This window comes from Pinus tabuliformis, chromosome 5_2 (genome assembly GCF_031772625.1).
Source record: "Pinus tabuliformis cultivar Carrire ecotype Pingquan chromosome 5_2, CPIR1, whole genome shotgun sequence".
Taxonomy (NCBI): Eukaryota; Viridiplantae; Streptophyta; class Pinopsida; order Pinales; family Pinaceae; genus Pinus; species Pinus tabuliformis.
In genome coordinates, this window is record NC_142306.1 from 1128123504 (window position 1) to 1128140840 (window position 17337).

Sequence of the window (17337 nt, forward strand, 5' to 3'; positions counted from 1 at the left end):
AGGATCACCCTTCCTTCTCAATCAATCAATCAATTGGACTCAATTTCCTTATACAACAGTTCTACATTAAGATCTAAGAGGACTTAATTGATAGACAATAGTAAAACAACAGAATTTGATCAGATAGATCAGTCACATCTGAACAGAAGCTTTACTTTTTGTATACGCTACTTGAAAGAGTCGAACCTACATGTACACGCACTTTGGCTGAGAGGAACCTACATACAGATCTGTAAATTTTGACTCAAAACTTTGCTGCAATTTCAGACTTCAGATAAACCCAGATCATGATAGATAACAAGTAGAATAGGTGCAGAACATCAGATCTGGTCTCAACCAATATTAGGTCATTCAAGAATAGTTCATTTCAAGTCTCATGATTCTTGATCCAATGTTGAACTCAAGGTGCACATGAAAATTTCAGATCCAAATCTCAAACATAACCCTGCAACATAATATATATACTTCAGATAGAAGTATTCCTTAGAATCTCATTGCTTGCACCACTTGGCCTAATGATATCCTGCTCCTTATATACTCTTAAGCTTTTCTCGATACCTTGGACCAAAAACTTGGTTTTCCAATATGTACGCGCTTTTCCTCCTGTGAAAGTGCTTGTATATGTTATATGCTACTTTTTTTTTGTTAAACCGCATGTATACGCGCCTTGGACAAAGTGAACCAATGTATACCTCTCTTTCTTCATTCTTTGGAGTCTGATCTATAATCCTTTGTTGTTGACCTGCTGCACTGTGAACTTTTATTTGAGTGAGTTGCCATCAAGGAAAACACCTATATCATAATGCGAATAGTAGTGACATTCAAAGTTTGTCACCAATAATGATTTATAATGATGGATAGCGACCGTCACCATTTCATATGAGAAATGGTGACAGACCATAGCCTCGGTCACCAAAAACTAAACGTCACCAAAGGTGGCATCACCAAAAGTATAGGTATTATGGTGCATTCAAGGTCTGTCATGAATATTGATTATAATGATGGATAGTGTCCGTCACCATTTCATATGAACAATAATGATTTATTGTGATGGATCTTTAATGACAATCACTATTGGTGCATATATATGATGACGTTCATTGACCGTCACCAAAAGCTGCATTGCTAGAAGTATAGGTGTTGTGGTGTCATTCAAGGTTTGTCACGAATAATGACTATAATGATGGAAAATGGCTGTCACCATTTCATATCAACAACAACGATTTATGGTTATGGACCTTTGAGGGTTGTCATTATTGATGCGTATATATGGTGGCGTTCGTTGACCGTCACCATTTCATATTTTTGGTAAGGTTTGAAAAATGTCACTAAAGGTCATTGGTGATGGTCAAAAGAGCCTCCGTCACCAAAACTTGATCGTCTCCATTCCATATAGATGTTAAGGCACGATAGAATCAAACCACCACCTCTTGCTTGTAAGGCAGGTGCTCTTCCATTGAGCTAGCACCCTTTAAAGAATTATATTTTTTTAAATTAGAACTTAAAACTTCATAAATTGTAAATTATAAAACTTTCAATAAATTAAAGTCTCAGAAATATTTTACTAAACAAGAAAAGAAACATCGAAGCTATAGGTCCCTACCTAATGGTTATTGAAGTTATGAAAATTGGGTGGAGGGAAAAATAGTTATGTATAAGAGAATCAATATGTTTAGTTGAATACTCAATTAGAAGTGAAACTCTTAAGACATTTATAACATATAAATGACTATAACTATCAAATGCACCAAATATTGCAAAGGAAATATCATAAGTGGATAGCATATGGAAGAAGAGGAGGCAGGGACTTGGAACCCTTGTACATCTTGGCATGCCTTAGCACTTGGCACATCTTCACTTGTTTGACATGTATTCATACTCTCTGGCACATTTTAGCATGCTCTAGCATTCCCTAACACACCTTGGCAGTCATGACCTCACAACTAGCATTGCATTTTTCCATGACTGGGGAACCTTACATTCACTAGAGCACCTTAGCACTCCCTAGTTGTCATGCCCTCTGTTATCCTCCATAATGTCCCAGGCTAATGAGTAGATCAACGGAGGTAACCACGGAACAAGCTTTTAGTTTGGTAGCTAGCCCTACCAAACTAGAGAGGGCTCTCTCTATGAAATCACAACCAAGAAATCACTGGAATGTAAAGGGTTTTAGGCTAGATAGCTAGGCTCAGGTGGGTTTTTGGAAAATTTAGGGACTTGGAACTCTATCTGTCGGCGTCTTATCTAGTAGGGACTTTGTCAAGGAGGCAAGGACTTGGAACTCTATCTAGGATAAAGCACCTAACATGCATGACAAAAGATCCCTAGAATAGAGTACCTCCTACCTAGAAGAGTGTCCCCTGCTCAAAATATAGAGCCCTTCTCTACTGTGCACTTTTCCTAAAGATAAATCTATGCATAAAATAGTACTAAGAAAAACAGCTAAATTAAGAAAAGTCAAACTATAAAATTATAATAAATATGGCTTTATATAAGTTTGGGAAACACTAGACAAGCATGATTTCATACAACAACAATAAGATGCCTAAAATTGATGTGATTCTTTCATCATTACTATAACCTCACAACAAAACTGGAATCTATAGCATGTACCCCAAGGCTGTGTGCATCTGCTGAAGGTGTAGATTGAAAGGATCTGCTAAGATGAAGTACTATTGAAGGAGAAACACCTTCAAAACAATAGATAAAGTCTACTGTGAATTCAACCCATTTGCACACAGACCAAGGCTACTACTGGGTACACTTCTTCGCTAAATGGAAACTGTAATGTATTGTAGTGTTGCTGAAGAAAAAACACCTTTAATGCAATACGGATAAAACTCTAACAGATAGTGTCATTGTGGCCTCGGTTGTCGATGATATCATCAATATAGGTAATAACTTCGATGATTGAAAAACCAAAAGGTGAGATGCATAGATCATTTGAAATGACAGATTTGGGCACACTTTATTATTGTTTAGGAGTGTTAGTATAGAAAATGCAAGGTAGCCTGTTGCGTCTTTCTGTCATAGGCCAAGGATGCGAAGAAAACATAAAATATTGAATAGAATGGTATAAGTCGATTGCAAGTTCTTTTGAAATGGGAATGGAATTATCCTTGTGCGGGTTCTAATCTAGTGGGTATAATTTTAAATAAGAAACTGATAGTTATGGGGTTGTAATTGTCTCACAATTCACGAAAAATCCCAAATTTGTTCACTAGAAAGAAGCAGAGCAAGCCATCAGGTTTATCGAAGGGAACACCCTATTTGCAGGAAGATAAATTGAAATTAGTTGGGAATATTATTTCTCGTCTTCTTGTATGTGTGTGCTTTCAAAAGATAACCACATGTAAAGACTCAATAACAACTCTGCTAAAGTTTGTAGATGTAAAGCACTTCTGAGAAAACCCATCGCTTAATGGAAATTGAGCGAGGAATATGTCGAAGGATTCAATCTTGCACTCAGTCATAAAAAGGAAGTTGGGGTATCCAACATCTTTCCAACAAACTGACTCCAACCATAATGTGAAAGGAAAGTTAACTGTGAAACCTCTTTCCCACTTTGTAGTATTGTTCCCTCTTGAATTCCAATAGGTATTTGGCTGCTTAGATCCACAAAACTCGTAACAGGTAAACTCTGCTTGATAAAATTATGACGTGCAAGATTGACACATGCTCTAGTTTCCCTGTAAAAGAGGGTAAGTCAAAATATTATGACAATCTTAACTGTAATTTGATCATACACTATTGAGGTATTGCATGGAACAAACAATATACTATCAATTCATTAATGAAGAATTCAAAATAAATGAATTTCTTACTTCTACAATAGTGCCTCTTGGGATTCTGAGATAAATCACCTAACCTGCATGGAAAAATCTTCCTAGAATATAGTACCTCCTACCTAGAAGTGTGCCCCCTGCTCAAAATATAGAACCCTTCTCTATTGTGCACTTTTCTTAAAGATAAATTTGTGCATAAACCAGAACTAAGAAAAACACCTAAATTAAGAAAAGTATTGAGGTATTGGATCATAGACTATTGAGGTATTGTACAAAATAAACAATATACTATCAATGCACTAATGAAGAACTCAAAATAAATGAATTTCTTTTTGCTACAATAGAGCCACTCTTGGGATTCTCCAAGGAGCCACTAGTTTATACACATTTGGAATCTTTACTTGGTCCACAGAAAGATTAAGCAATGGTAGTGATCATTGTTTTCCCTCCCATGGAAGGTCTATATAGAGTCAACAATAAATTGATTTAAAAGTGAGGTATATGCCTGACAAATAGGAGTTCAACTCTTCAACTCTAATTTAGTGGCAAGAAAATATTCAACTGTAAATGCTTGATCTTCTACAGTGTAAATTTGTAGATAAATCACTAGCGTAAATTTGTCCATTGTCCACATATCCCAAAAAACCATGTATGTCTAGACTCTGGTTGTGTGTAAGAGAGGGGAGATCACATAAATAATCCATTATCAAAACAAAAGGTTAAAGCACAAAATTCTCCGGAGAATTTTAAAAAAAATTTATTACATACCTTAGAAAGTTTGAAAGGACATAACTGAAACTTCCCTCTCCTTCCACACTTCATTAAATATGCTCCTTTTCCAATGCTAATGTGGCCTGCAGAGTCATAATCAGCAAATATAATATGAAAAGTAAGTTTAATGAATCAAAGTAGCTTTGTTATACCTCAAGCAAATGGACTATGAGAAATTGGATTCATTCTCTACAAAAGATGATATAGGAAGATCTAATTACATTTTAAACTAAAACAAAGGTAAATTAGATTCATGCTCTGCAATAGACGATATAATGAGATCTATGATATTTTCAACTCAAACGAAGGTAAGTTGAGTAAGCTCAAGGTCCAAAATGATGGCATCCAACTTCTGAGTGGTAGTGACTGTATATATCTATCTAGAGGCTATAACATGTTGGGCCGTTAATATGCCATTATTATTATCACTTTTGAACACTTATTCCACCCATTTCTATTATTCTTCATCATGTCATTTATTATAATTTATTATATAAATCCATTTTATGATGATTTATGCTTCTATGAATGAATATTATTTATTCTCCTTTATTTCTAATAAATTGATAATTATGCATGATTTTATCAATGATAGTTTTAATAAATCAGTTGTAACATTATTCACCATTTTTAGCCTCCAAGATAATTTCCAGATTGAAGATTTGATCATTAAAAGTGCCAACTCAGAAATTCGTTGGAATAAGAAGTGACGGTTTTGCGGTTGCGATTATGAGAAAATGAAGTAGAATCTGGAAAATCCGGAACATGGGTTTTGTCCAGAACGGACCCAATTAACTTTAGCAAAGAACGGTTTTGCCCAAATTCGGCTTGTACTGAGAGAAACGTAGGGTTCTTTGAGCACGATTTTCTTAGATTTGTTGTTGCGGCTGTCCTCCAAATATCAGCTGCAAAGCCAAATTTGTCTTGCTCTTGTTGAAAGCTGGATGGAAATATATCTTCTTGTTTATCAATTGGTTGGAAACAATCCAATTTTGTAATAGAAATCATGTTGTACTTATCTTTATTGTAACTGCTCTCTGATCTCTCTTTATTTAAATCATAACAGAGATCAGAGATGGGGATGATTTGGGGGATTCGAATGATGGAAAAAATGATGGAATTGAGGATTTAGAATTAGAGATTTAGAATTAAGAATTCATGATAGGATAGGAGGAAGAAAGGATTGTTTCAGGCTGTAAGTCTTAAAGCTGCTGCTGTTGTAATGATTCCACAATTTGATGATTAATACCTGATTTGGGAGTTGTTGTTCATTCTTTTCATCTGAAGTAGCCCAGCAGCATCCGCTGGTCGCTAAGGGCCCAGCCTCTGGTGGAGTACGCTGCTGCTGTTGTGTATCATATCTTTACAATTGCTTCTGTGTGATGGTTTGATTTCCTTTTCATTTCTTTAAATTGTTTTGTTCAGTAATCTTTTGTTTATGAACATTTCGTTGAAATCATAATTGGATTGCGTCAGTGATAGAATTATTAATTATAACTTGAAATGTCCTGCTGATAATTCTAATCTAATGTTGCGCTATCTAATTAAGACTATGGTTCATTTAATTGCTGCTCATTTATAATTGCAATGACTATTCAATTAAGTTACTATTCAATTATAACTACGATTGTTGTTGCTTCAATAACTGCGATTAATGTTCATGCTGATAAGTTGCTGATTCAATTACATTTATAGTTGTTGTGTCTTTCTAATTACTTAGTTTTGTTGTTCGGTTCCATTTAAGATTGCTGTTTAATTCTAGTATTTTAGCATTTCTATTCCTTTCCATTAATAAATCATTTTTGTTAGATGAAGCTTTGCTGTTCATTTCTGTTGATTCATTGCAAGAGTGCTTTTAAAGAGTTTTCCTAGTTTACTTTCAATAGCAGCTTTAGTTTAATTTATATTTCCTTTTAATTGCTTTAAAGCAGGACTGTCAACTGTAGAGAACATTGGTTATTGCTTCCTCGTTCCCAGATTGATTGTCTTGTTCCGATTTGATTTCAATTGCATCAATATCCAGAGGAATGAGTTATTGCTATTGTATCCTCGATTGATGGTTGTTTGAGTGAATGATTTAGTTTAGAACATTTCAGTTTCTTGCTGTTCCAATTAGATTTTGTTTCCAACTTTCATTTACTTTTGCATTTTAAGCACTATACTGCAAAACATTACTCTTGAGTAAATAGCCGCCTCAGACTGAGTACACTCTTGAAATAAAAAGTCGTCCCTGGGTTGATAATTAATGTGAAGGTAATTAGGAGTTAAAAAGACACCTTTTTATCGCTCCACATAACATAAAGATATTTGTTATATGTGAAGATAAGAAAATTAAAGGAATGTTATTCAAAGTTATTCCTGGCCTCATTCAACTCAATTAAGAATATGTCAATCTCATTGAGATTTATTCTTCAGTTCATGCTTCTAAGTTATATATTTATGGAACCTAATATATCATTTATGTTAACTGATTATTCATTCAAAATTATTTAGTCCGTCCACCGCATCTACCTAATTTTCTGATCAGTTTCTAGGCATACCCTATCAGACATTTGGAACAAAAAATAGAAGACTGTTTTAGTACCTAGTGTTATAAAACTCTAATCTAGAAAAGGTATTTTGGGTTGTTTCCCTAAACATATTTACAAAATTTTCAATCCCAAAGCCATTTCAAGGAGAATTTTAGTCAAGGAGAAATTTAGTATTATTTTTGGAAAATTTGAATGCAACTAAAATAAAATTATTCCCGTTTGCACAAAATATTCCAGCACCAAATATAAGTGAATTCACAAAACTTAAGATTTGGAAATAATTAAATTTCACTTCGCTTTTCTAGGACCATATATGAGTGAATTCAAAAAAACTGAGATTTGGATTTTGGAAACACTTAAATTTCACCTCATATATTAGGATTGGAAGTTCCCTGAGCATTAAGGATCTACTTTGCTCGTTTAAGGACAATGTTCAGTTTATAAATAGTGATACAAGAATCCTTGTATACATGCCTGACACAGTTCTTTGGTCACAACTAATGAAACTGAACTCCATCAATACATAACAGACAAGGTAGAATGTAAGAGAGCATCTACTTTTCAACATATACTCAACAAAAATAAACATCTATACAGTCATATAAAGTTTTCACCACACCAAAAAAGGAATTAAAAACCAAAATAAAAATAGGAACAAACTTGGATAGTTATGGTTGCTCTAACAAAATTTAAATAGGATAAATATGTTAATATGGGAAATAGTGTACTTGATTATGATTTATTGAGACCAAGGGGTTAGCCCAACCAAATGTCATTAATGTTATTGGGTATTTGGCTAGTTCTGTGCTGGCCGGTGCCCTATTCGAAATCCCTTGGGTGAGGTGCACTAGTCAATGCTAATGGGTTTACCAGGGATGCCATCCATGAATGTGGGGAAACATCCATTGGGATTCCCCAGAGAGTTTTTCTTGGAAAGAATAAAAATAAGATTTCCTAAAGAGAAATTTTGAGATGCATACAGTGTACACCCAGTAAAATCAACTCTATAGAGACAAACCATAAAAGAAGGAAAAATACAGATGCTCCAATATAGTAAAGGTCAACAATTATACTCATGAAGAGATTATATTTTAGTTATGCTTATGGATAGTAAGACAATACGCCTACATACCCTTATGTGTGGTCTATTGTCAAACAAAGATCTTACTAACGATGGATCCTATGATCAAGTGAAATAGTGCTAATGTCAATGACGAAGTGAGTGATTGAGTAAAATATGAACTGTGATTGATCTTTGGTTATATTGTTTTGATCTTACTTCCCTCTTATGCAACTAATGTTGAACAATTCCAGATAGATAAGTATTACTAAATGTATATAAGAATTGTATTGAATTATTACTAGATTTTTATGGTTTATTTCATTGCTGGATTAATTTTTAGGTTTCCCTGCATGTGTTAGCCACATTTGTGATTTATGGATTCGTGATTAATGGAATGGTTGTGTGTATTTAGGTTGCATAAATCTATAGTTTCATGCATGTCAATAGTAAATAGTTAATAATAGAAACAATTCAGTTCAATTACTTCGTAAATTTGTATGAATTTGGGTTCACTTTTTGTGTGAATTATTTAGTTCAGTTACTTCATAAATTTTGTGAATTCGTAAATTTGTGTGAATTTGGGTTCCGTTTTTGTGTAAATTTAGGAGGTAAACTGAAGTACCACATCCTCAAAGTGCATAGAAGTTATAGGTATATTACATGCATGGACCAATACCATGTAGCTATGTTTGACATGCTGGCCCTAAAAATCTAACTCCTATAAAATAGGAGAACTACCCACAACGAAAACTGACATGCACCTATAAATAGAACCAACATGATGGAATATGGCACATACAAATCTAGGGGCTGAAATTCCCTTAATGCACATTGGAGCATCTAGCTCAGTGGGCCTCAGAGTTTTTGAGAAAGAGTGAATAGATCGCAGAGTATTGGCTTATTTCATTCTTTACAAAAAAATTAAGTAATATTTAGTTATGAATCATATAAGTTTTAAAGTAAATTCCACTAATTTTCATAATTTAATGGTTTATTTTAGCCTTTACAGAAAATTTAAGTAATTTTTAGTTATGAATCATACAAGGTTTAAAATAAATTCTACTAATTTTCATAATTTAAGGGTGGTTTCACTGATCCAGAAATGGAGACTGAATAAAAACAATAGGAGCTTACTGATGATGACATCATTGCAAGGGTTCTAAAGCTTCATTTTTATTCCATTTGAGTCTAGTGAGGTGCGTAGTATTCTCATAATAGCCTTGGTGACCACAATGTTAGAAATTTTGAACATCTAAGCCTCTCATTTGGGTCTTCTTCCCCTGCTTCTTTATTATAATAAATGGCTTCCCAAAGTCATCGAATGTCCATCCCTACAAACAATAACAAAGTGAGTCACAGATATTAAAGCATAAACTTAAAAGCAAGGATGAAAAAAAATAGTGAATTTTGAACCAGAGATACGAGGTGTGTGTACTCCTCCCTGTGTGGAAGAAGACTAAAAGTGGGGTGGAAATGCAATGAGGTTATAAATGAAACATAACTGGGCACCATTAATTGATTGAAGATCCAATGGTGGGTTTCGATATCAGTCTTCTATTGGTAGAACATTAATTCACCACTCTCTTCAATCTCATTTTCCCTCCTGCCCTGTGAAAAGTGAAAATATGCTACTCTTAAACTTAAAAGAAATGCTAAAAAAAATAGTGAATTTTGAACCAGAGCTATGAGGTGTGTGTACTCCTCCCTATGTGGAAGAAGACTAAAAGTGGGGTGGAAATGCAATGAGGTTAGAAATGAAACATACATGGGTGCCATTAATGGATTGAAAATCCAATGGTGGGGTTAGAGATCTCAGGTGTGTGTACTCCTCCCTGTGTGGAAGAAGACTAAAAGTGGGGTGGAAATGCAGTTGTTGAGCGATAAAAAGGTGTCTTTTAACCCCTATTTACCCTACATTAATTATCAATCTAGGTACGATTTTTTATCTCAAGAGTGTACTCAGTCTGAGGCGATCACTTGTTCAAGAGTAATGCTTGCAATATAGTGCTTACAAAAGTACATGAATGCTGGAAACAAAATCTAATTGTAATGGCAAGAAACTTAAACGCTTTGTAACTAAATCATTAACTCAAGAAACTACAACAATCATCAGTCAAGGATGCGGTAATGATAACTCTTTCCCCTATAAACTGATGTAAATGAAAATCAATTACAGACAAGACCTTCAATCTGAGAACTTAGACAGTAGTAGTCAATGTTCATTACAGTTGTAGATCCTTCTATCCACACTCAAGTAAATGCTGGAAGTAACAATTCAATTAGTAGCAAAGGAACATCAACTAAATCTATTGAAAAGATCGAGCAAAAAAACTTGATCTACAGAAATGAATTAAGGAGCAATCTTAATCGAAAGGAATTGAACGACAATCTAAGAAGGGAACAGAAAACCGAATTAAGTGTAACCACACAAAAAATATAGAGTAATTGAATCAATTATCTTATTCCAGCGTAATGGACATTAACCACAAGTATAAAGGACTGACAATTGCAGTTATATTTGAATGGCAGTTAAAGGAACAACAATCACATTTGTAAATGAATCGTAGTTAAATGAACAACAATTCGCAACTGTAAATGAACAGCAATATTAATATGTAAATGAATAGTAGAATCCGAATTAGATAGTGTAATATTGTTTCAAAATGAACAACATGAGATTTCAAGTTGTGAATAATAATCTTTCTATCCAAGTACGATTTCAATATAACAGAGCAATTCAATGAAATGTTCAGGAACAGAAGATTACTCAATAAAGCAAATTAAAGAAATGCAAAGGAAATCAAACCACACACGACTGTAATCATAAAATAATGATAAAAGAAGCAAGTGATCCACTAGGGCCGGGCCCTTAGCCACCAGGGAAGCACTGTTGCGGTTACTCCAGGATCAAATAATGGAACAACAACTGAGTTATATATTAATCATAAATGGCAGAGTTACAACGATCACTCCTCAAAGAGAGTCGATGATCACGTTAATATTATAACAGTAAATTCTAAAAATTGACAACAATATCCGCCCCCTGGGCTACCAGCATTGTCCCTTTTTATAATGGCCAGGCAGAAGTATCAAGAACACGGATAAGCCTTGAAGTAGCGATCCCTAAGGATCAAAGGATCCTGAGGGATTTGCTATATCTTTAATCTCCAGTTCCTCATTTTGTCTTCTTGCGCTGACGTCGCGGTTTCTCTTCCTTTTCCTGGATCATGCACTCCGATCTTGATCTCCTCGTCTAGATACGGCTTCCTGTCAAAGGGACAACAGTTGCTTCTACTTTGTCTTTTCCTCCTGAATAGTGATTTTCCATTTTCTTCTTTTTCTGTATAGAAAAATACAATAATTAGTCATTTTGCATCAATCACAAATCTCCTTAATTCTATCATAATCCTTTAACATATTGTCATCTTAGAATATAAAGGAGTTATGATTCAAAGAAAAAGATAAAGAAATAAATGGTAAACACATACCTTTTCCCATGCTCAAAACACCCCCCTGCTTACCCTTTTTCATGCCCTCATGAAAACATTGTAATTTACATGCAAGGTAGTTAGGGAATAGGCTGGAGAAGGATTTTCATGCAGTGGTCTAACACCATGATGTCTAGCTAAAACTTCAAAAATATGCCCTGTTTGGCCTTCAGGAAATTCATATAGAGCCTTATACCCTAGTGTAGGATACCAGATAATTGGACTTCGGAATCTACAACTTAGCCAATACGGGCCTTCTCTCAAGAAGAGGTTACTATAGGTAACCAGGAGGCTAGCCGCTAACTTAAACTTTTCATAATTGAATGGCTCTCGTCACCAATCCTTGCTTGAGGTGGGACGAAGACTAATTTAGAAAAAGGTGTCCTGAACATTCTAATTGGAAGTCTTCCATCAGAGTTTAGTCGCTGCTATGGCAAGGTCTTTGATGGCTATGAAGTATTCTACCCCTTACTGGACAACTGCTGTGTGAATGGGTCCCAATGTCTAGATCACACCCTTCTTTCTCATTAATCTCCTATGCTTATTCCTATTGTGTGTGGAGCATGATTGTTCAGAGGTCTTTGTTTCAGCCGGATGTATACCCCAGGAAGTTTTGTACACCCCTCCACGCGGGGGGGTACAGGGGGGGACTTGTCCCCCCCGCGAGGGTCCGGGGGGGGCCCATCCCCCCCGGCTGAGGGGTTCGGGGGCCAGCGGTCCCCCGGTGGGGGCTCGGGGGCAGCGCCCCCGAAGCCAAAAATAAATGTAAAATTGCCTTGCAGATTCCATTTGTGGTGCTCATCTAACTCCCTTATCAATGACTCGATTAGGTTGAGACTCTTTCAGTGCACCTTGACTAGTAATGCGGCCAAATGGTATATAGAGTTGCCAGGGGGCAGCTTTACATCGTTCGCTGACTTAGCCAATATTTTCTTAAATCACTTCCAGTTGCCTGTCCGCTATGATGCCGAAACTGAACTTCTGGCCACCTTTCGTCACGATAAGGCAACCCACATTTCTGACCATATTCAGGAATGGAGACGGAGAAAGAGGTTCATTAAAGCCGAAATCCCTCCGGAGTACCGTCTCGAGTGGTTTTTGAAGTCTTTACAACCTGAGATCTCCAAGGATGTCTCCATGTTTGGGGTCTATTCTGAGGAGCCAGCCATTTTTAGGGCCCAACAATTAGAATTGATCTACTCTCAGTCTGGGATCCTACAAAATTACTTGCCAGATGCTCTTGGATCTAAGGTTCATGTAGCTAAGTCGAAGCCAGGTCTGCACGTGGATGGTATCATCGGGTCAGTAGACACAACTACCGTGAACTTGTTGAATCAATTGCAGCAGTTGTCCTTGAAAATTGCTTCTAACAATCAAGTCACATCGTCTAATCCCCCCGCTTCCCAAACTTCTTCAATAAATGCCATCCAATCTGATAATCCCAAAGGAAATCAAAATTCCAATGGGAAAAAGAAAGGACGAGGTAAGAAAAAGAACCAGGATGGGAAGCCTGATGCAAATAAATCCGTCAACAATGCTGGTGGTGGTGGAAATGAGTCGAGAAAGAAAGTTAAGTTTCCATGCAAGTTGTGCAATGGAGACCATCTAACTCATCTCTACCCCAAGATTGAAGACGCTCAGCGCTTGTTAGGACAGCAAGGGACTTCTAGTTCTCAAGCTGTGTTAACTAACCCGTTTCCCCATGGGCAGCAACTTCTTGCTGGCACGAGTTCAAACCCTGGTACCTCCGCAGGGGGCAACCAGGAAGGGGACAAGTCATCAAATGTCTTCATGATGGGTGCTCACGCTAATGTGACCACTCGGTCACGTGATTATGGTGAAGGTGAAACTTCCAAGGGTAAATCAGTTCCCGAAACTAACAACCCACTTCATATTGAGCGACCTTCTGTTGAGACTATACCTCGGGTACCGAAAGGTTCCGCAAAACGCGCGACTATCAACCCTAATATTAGGGCAGCCCAAAATTACTCTATTGTCGAGGATCTGGCTCAGAGTCCATGTGCTATGTCCGTGTTAGAGGTTCTCCAGTCATGTCCTGCTCAACGAAGTGCCTTGCTATCGGCAATGGGGGGAGTGGATCCAAGTAATTCCTTATCTCTCACTTTTGATATGAGTAATGTCAAAAAGAGACTTCCTCATCACATGGCTTTCCAGATAAAGTCTACCTACCAGAAAATGAATATTTTTCGAACGGTTGTAGATGAGGGAGCTTCCACATGTGTCATGTCTATGTCATGCTGGAAGGCCATTGGATCACCGTTGGTTGTTCCTTCACCCACCCTATTGACAGCATTTGATGGTCATTCTCATAGGCCATACGGGATTATCCCGACCTTTCCTATATGTGTTGGAGGAAAGGTTGTGAATATTGAAGTAGAGGTCATAGATGCTAACCTAGACTATAATCTCCTCTTAGGAAGGAACTGGGTATACGAGATGGATGTCATTGTTTCGACTCTGTTTCATGTCATTTGCTTTCCTCATGAGGGGAAAATCGTTAAGGTTGATCAGTTGGACTATTGCCCAGTTGATCCTCAAGCAAACTCTGACTCTACTATTCCTTTAGTGGGTAACCCCCATCCACCTACTGAGAGTTTAGGAGTTGGGATGTACTCTTCATTGATGGGTACGTTTAATCTTCCCCCTCCTGCAGCTGGTATAGATACAATTTCATCCTCCAGAGATCCTTTACGAAGAGAGTTTATCCAAACTCCTTATTCTTCGAATCCTGGAACCTTAGCTTCATCTGTAACCACATCAGGTGACGACGAGGTGGGTGGAATAGAATCTCTTATATCTGCAGTAGAGCTTAGATGTGAATCTATAGATAACTCTGTAGATAACCATTCTACTTCTTCCTCTCGGAAGGAGATAGATGGTGATGTGGCTCATTTTCGGACCCTTGATTCCACCTTTGCATCGGATTGCTCAGATATTGTTTTTCCATCGGATGAAGCGGTATTCGAAGCAATGACGGCCGTAGAACGACCTTTGGAAGATTTACATCGTCGGTTACACTTTCATTCCCCTGTGCATGAAGTCGAATCTCGATCCTCCAGTTCGACTAGTGATGTTTGCACGGTCCCTTTGGCTCCAACACATTCATTTGCCGAAGAGAGTATATTGATTGGTTCGATCGTCGTACCTATAAACATCCCTAGGAGTAAGTTGGCGGAGCCCCCTAACGGGCTCTACCTCAGGAAGTGCTTTGCTAAGCTTTGGCCAGGCAATGGCTTCTTTGTATTTTATGTATATTTGTACATATATCATCGAGAGTTTTCTGATATCAGCACTTTTTGGTCTGCTTTGGCAGGTGTTGATGGATGATTTGGTTTATTTTGGGTTCGCCGATGGTGCTAGTCGGCACACTCGGAATCTTGCTTCCGCAGCTTGGGTACTCTATTATCCAACTGGTCAGTTGATGGTATCAAGAGGCGTGTGCATCGGTCCTGCTTCAAATAATATGGCCGAGTATACTGCTGTTATTAATTTATTATCCGAGGCAATCTCTCATGGGATCGACTCGTTGGTAGTTTATCTTGATTCTCAATTGATAGTGTCTCAATTAAATAACATTTATCGGGTACGGGATCCATCTTTATATCGCCAGTATTTAAGGGTGAGGTTGTTGCAAAGATCATTTACTTATATTAATTATTTGCATATTCCAAGATCTCATAATTGGTTAGCTGATTCTATCGCTAATCAAGCATTAGACTGGCATATTAATCATTCATCACAATAAAATCAAGCATCAAAAAGTCAAACTGTATATATATATATATATATATATATATATATATATATATATATATATATATATATATATATATATATCGTAAAGCGTCTCGAGTGTACATATGTGTGTCCAAAAAATATACAAAATTGGGACTCAAATGCCCATAATCATGTCCGGCATATCTAATGCCTCGGCTCAGGATGAGCGTCTAAGTATGTCACTATAGCATTGGCCACGCACTGAAAGATGCGAACCCAGTCACGTGGCATGCCAACCACATGACGCTGCATATCCTGAGGAAGGTCCTCTATGACGACCATCGGTACTCAGCAGCTCAGTCTCGCCAAGTGTCGCTGGACGTTGTTTAGAGTCCGTTCTGTATCAGTAGCCACCTCTTCAGCTCCTCAGCCACGCCGTCCATGCCGCATGAATCCATCTGGTCGTACAGGCCGAATGTCTGGAACATGATCACCGTATCAGTCATTTGAATCTCATCAAAAAATATTTTTCAAAATTCATCATTATATTTGAAAAATCCAAAAAAAGAATCATAAAATCAAAAAAATCTTACCAATCTCGCCCCATGCTGCATTCGGTGGTAACGCTAAATCAGGATCTCCTCGGAAATCTAGTCCAGCATAGGGGTAGTCGTCCACGGCGATGATCTGCTGATCCCACCAGGTGAAGAAGTCATCATCAAATGCAGTCCTTGGGACCTCCCCACCCCCCAGACGTTTCATCAGATCAGCCCACCGGCCCATGCATGGATCGCGTGGGGTGCTGATGGAAACTGCTACCCTGGGGCGGAGTGCGGGAACCTTCTCGAAAAAGAAAGTGCACAAGATGCTTCCATAGCCAAAGTTTTTAGTTTGACCCCTCCTGATAGAAGTGAGCTGGCTCTTCATGTTGGCCAGAAGAGGAGTACACCAGTCAAACACAGTAGTAAGACAGTCAACTGCCACGCTCATGTTTTGCTGTGACGCCTGATGCAGAGAGGATGATCCGTTCACCTGAGCCATGGTAAACAGGATTATCCTAAGTGACAAACTCACCACATGTGTGATGGAAATCTGGCTCCCAACCTTCTTGGGATGTCCAGGGCAGTATAACTGTACATAGTCCTCTATCGAGAGGGCACTCCGTGACCTGCCCCGGGACTGTACTACCTCTCCCCTTCGGGAAAGGCCCGTGATAAAATAGATGTCCTCCACTTCTACCCTGAGCGGCATCTAATCTATCATAAAAGCTTCCTCATCGACATCCCAATAATCAATGAGCATCTCAAGCAATCGCGTGTTCGCTTTCATATTTGGCAATTTGAAAAATTTAAGCAAACCGCATCCCCGGAGTGCATCTAATGCTTCTGGACTGTTCATAACTTCATTGTCTACCGCTGCATGTTCTCTTTCATGCCATGTGATAGGCATCCTGAGAAAAAATCAAGTTTTAACCATTAGTTTTTGTTTAAAAATGATCCGCGGCGTATACGCGGGTCCCTATGCACACAGTCGCGTGTAGGGCTCGCGTATATGCGGGTTCAATATTACCAACTCGCGTATACGCCGTGAGCGAATTTTTGACAAAAGTTTAATGGTGAAACATCAATCATAAATCTTAAAATTTGTCACAATCAATTGCAAGCTAAGTATAAGGGTTACCTGGAGGTATTCGACGAATTTGAACGGTTGAATCTGGTTGTGGGAAGATTGCTCCTTTTGCTCCAAATCTTTTGCTCTCAAACTCAAATGGTAAAAATGGTGAGTCCAAAATGCTTTTTATAAGTTTTGAAAATGCAAATTTTTTTCAAAATTTTATTTTGTTTGGCCTCATGTGACTTTTAACTTGGGAGCTTGGAATGTCGAGATTGGTTTGTTTTTCAGGACATTTTGGACGTTTTTCGATAGTTCGAGACGGTTCCATGACTGCTGACCCGTCATGG